Here is a 4,366-nt window from a genome sequence, read left to right on the forward strand (position 1 = left end):
GTGGAATCGATGGTGATATCCCCTTTGTCATTTTTTTATTGCATCTATTTGATTCTTCTCTCTTTTCTTTTTTATTAATCTGGCTAGTGGTCTGTTTTGTTGGTCTTTTCAAAAAACCAGCTCCTGGATTTATTAACTTTTTGAAGGGTTTTTTTGTGTCTTTATCTCCTTCAGTTCTGCTCTGATCTTAGTTATTTCTTGTCTTCTGCTAGCTTTTGAGTTTTTTTGATATTGCTCCCTGGTTTTTTCAATTTTGATGATAGGGTGTCAATTTTAGATCTTTCCTTGCTTCCCATGTGGGCATTTACTGCTGTAAATTTTCCTTTAGTCACTGCTTTTAATGCATCCCAGAGATTCTGATATGTTGTGTCTTCATTCTCATTGGTTTTGAAGAACATCTTTATTTCTGCCTTCATTTCATTGTTGATCCAGTCAACATTCAAGGGCCAGTTGTTCAGTTTCCATGAAGTTGTGTGGTTCTAAGTTAGTTTCTTAATCCTGAGTTCTAATTTGATTGCACTGTGGTCTGAGAGACTGTTCTTTATTATATCTGTTTTTTGAGTTTGCTGAGGAATGATTTATTTCCAATTATGTGGTCAATTTTAGAGTAGGTGTGATGTGGTGCTGAGAAGAATGTATATTCTGTGGATTTGGGGTGGAGAGTTTTGTAAATGTTTATTAGGTTTGCTTGGTCCAGATTTGAGTTCAAGTCCTCAATATCCTTGTTAATGTCCTGTCTTGTTGATCTGTCTAATGCTGACAGTTGAGTGTTAAAGTCTCCCACTATTATTGTGTGGGAGTTTAAATCTCTTTGTAGATCATTAAGAACTTTCTTAATGTATCTGGGCACTCCTGTATTGGGTGTGTATATATTTAGGATTGTTAGCTCATCTTGTTGCATTGATCCTTTTACCATTATGTAATGCCCTTCTTTGTCTCTTTTCATCTTTGTTGGTTTAAAGTCCATTGTATCAGAGTCTAGGAGTGCAACTCCTGCTTTTCTTGCTCTTGCTTGGTAAATCTTCCTCCATCCCTTTATTTTGAGCCTATGTGTATCATTGCATGTGAGATGGGTTTCCTGCATACAGCACGCCAATGGATTTTGACTTTTTCTCCAAATTGCCAGTCTGTGTCTTTTGATTGGGGCATTTAGCCCATTTACATTTAAGGTTAATATTGTTATGCGTGAATTTGATCCTGCCATTTTGATGCTGGATGGTTGTTTTGTCCATTAGTTGATGCAGTTTCTTCATTGTGTTGATGTTCTTTACCATTTGGTACATTTTTGGAGTGGCTGGTACTGGTTGTTCCTTTCTATGTTTAGTGCTTCTTTCAGGAGTTTTTGTTATGCAGATTTGGTGGTGATGAAATCTCTGAGCAATTGCTTGTTCGTAAAGGATTTTATTTCTCCTTAGCTTATGAAACTTAGTTTGGCTGGATGGATATGAAATTCTAGGTTGAAAGTTCTTTTCTTTAAGGATGTTGAATATTGGCTCACACTCTCTTCTGGCTTGTAGGGTTCCCGCCAAGAGATCCATTGTGAGTCTGATGGGCTTCACTTTGTGGGTAACCCAACCTTTCTTCTGGCTGCCCTTAGCATTTTTCCTTCATTTCAACCCTGGTGAATCTGACGATTATTTTCCTCCTCTTGAGGAATATCTTTGTGCTGTTCTCTGTATTTCCTGAACTTGAATGTTAGCCTGCCTTGCTAAGTTGGGGAAGTTCTCCTGGATGATATCCTGAAGAGTGTTTTCCAGCTTGGATTCCTTCTGTCTGTCACATTCAGGCACATCTATCAAATGTAGATTAGGTCTTTTCACATAATCCCATATTTCTTCGAGGCTTTCTTCATTTCTTTTTACTCTTTTTTTCTCTAATCTTGCCTTCTCATTTTAGTCATTGAGTTGATCTTCAATCTCTGATATCCTTTATTCTGCTTGGTCTATTCAGCTATTGAAACTTGTGTATGCTTTGCAAGTTCTTGTGTTGTGTTTTTCAGCTCCATCAATTCATTTATATTCTTCTCTAAGCTGTTTATTCTCATTAGCATTTCATCAAACCTTTTTGCAAGGTTCTTAGATTCTTTGCATTGGTTTAGAACATGTTATTTTAGCTCAGAGAAGTTTGTTATTATCCACTTTCTGTAGCCTGTTTCTGTAAATTCATCAGACTCTTTCTCCATCCAGTCTTGTTCCCTTACTGGTGAGAAGTTGTGATCCCCTGCAGGAGGAGAGGCATTCTGGTTTTGGGTGTTTTCATCCTTTTTGCACTATTTTCTTCCTTTCTTTTTAGATTTATCTACCTTTGGTCTTTGTAGTTGGTGACTTTCAGATGGGGTCTCTGAGTTGATATCCTTTTTGTTGATGTTGAAGCTCTTTCTTTCTGTTTTTTAGTTTTCCATCTAACAGTCAGAACCCTCTGTTGCAGGACTGCTGGAGATCCCCTCCAGACTCTGCTTGACTGGGAATCACCTGCAGGGATTGCAGAACAGTAAGGATTGCTGCCATTTTCTTCTGTTATCTTTGCCCCAGAAGGGTACTTGCCACATGTCAGCCAGAGCTCTCCTTTATAAGGTGCCTCTTTGCCTATACGGTAGTCAAGAAGCCACTTGAGGAGATAGTCTGTCCCTTTTCAGAGTTCAGGTGTTGTGCTGGGAGCTCCATTGTTCCATTCAGAGCTGCTCAGCAGGTATGTTTAAGTCTGCTGCAATGGAACTCATAACTGCCTCTTTTCCCAGTTGCTCTGTCCTGGGAAGGTAAGGCTTTATTAGTAAGTCCTGATGTGCTACTGCCTTTTTTCATAGATGCCCTGCTAAACAATGAGGTAGTTTAGTCACAGTCTGCCAGCAGAGGCATTGTTGAGCTGCCAAGGGCTCTACCCAGCTTCTGTGTAAACTTCCTCGTGGTTTTGTTTAGAGAGGTAGTTACAACTGCCTCAGTAATGGCAGATTGCCTCAAAAATGGTGGACTGCCTTGGTAATGGTGGACTTCCTCGGTAATAGCGGACTGCCTCAGTAATGGCAGACTTCCTCGGTAGTGGTGGTCTGCCTCGGTAATGGCAGATGCCCTTCCCCCCACAGAGCATGGACTGTCCTGGGTCCAGCTGCACTTGCTGTAAAACTCTCAATCCATAGCATTTCAGATTGCTGGTTTTTGTTGGGGTGGGACCTGCCAAGTCAGATCACCTGGCTCCCTGCTTTCAGTCCCCTCTTTTTCAGTTGAATGGGTGGCTCCTTCTCCCAGGTGTTCCAGGGGCCAGTTGAAACAGCTACCTAGATTTATGTAAGTTTTTGTGAAGAAACCTGCGACCCCAGCTGAAACAGCTGTGCTAGAAACTCGTGGCACTTTTTGGCCCAGGAATCTTCTGGTCTGTGGGCGGTAAAAACTGTGGGAGAAGCACAGTATCTGAACCAGAGTGCTGGAGTGAATGGAAAAGCCCCCCGATGGTCTCCGTTGGGTAGGGAGGGTGGTCCTCCAGGGATTGCACTTCCCAGGTGAGGCATTGCCCTACCCTGCCTCAGCTTGCCCTTCTTGGGCTACATCCACTGTGCAAACAGTCCCATTGAGATTCACCTCATACCTTGTTTGGAAATGCAGTGATCACTAACCCTCTGTGTTGCTCTCACTGGGAGCTGCACTCCAGAGCTCTTCCTATTCGGCCATCTTGAACCATGGTTTTTGTCTTAATTGGACAGGTTTGAATGACAATTCCATCACTTACTATTCATGTCTGTAGACAAATTACATAAACCATCTAAATTTTGATTTCTTTATATGCAAAATAAAACTAATACAAGCTTACTTGTGAGGTTATTATAAGCATTAAATATTAGGTTGGTGCAAAAGTAATGGTAGTTTTTGCCATTGCTTTCAAAAACCCCAATTACTTTTGCACCAACCTGATAAAATAATGTTTAAAAATACACTGAAGAATTTGTTCTTGAAAATTTTATAGACCGTTATCTGTAAAGCTAAGATACCCTGAGTTTTTTTTTTTTTTGGAAGGAGCAGTCTTTGATTACCATTTCAATTCCTTTATGATTGCTCTATTAAAGTTATGTTTTTCTTGCACCAATTTTGCATTTTACACAATTTTTTAAAATGTATCCATTTCACTTATATTTTCAAATTTATTAGTGTATAGTTGTGTATAATTTCTCCTTAGCTTTAGATCTCTCTTCTTTCATTTCCCTTTTTTATATCTAGTTTGGCTTATGTGCATCTTTTCTTTTCTTTTTCTTTTCACTTACTTAATCTTACTCTGTGTATACATGTCTTATTATATTAATCTTTTCAACAAAGCAGCATTTGGGTTTGCTATTATTCTGCCTTCACCTTTATTATTTTCTTCATTCTTATTTGTTTTG

The sequence above is a fragment of the Cebus imitator genome, unplaced genomic scaffold (assembly GCF_001604975.1).
Source record: "Cebus imitator isolate Cc_AM_T3 unplaced genomic scaffold, Cebus_imitator-1.0 Scaffold171, whole genome shotgun sequence".
Classification (NCBI taxonomy): Eukaryota; Metazoa; Chordata; class Mammalia; order Primates; family Cebidae; genus Cebus; species Cebus imitator.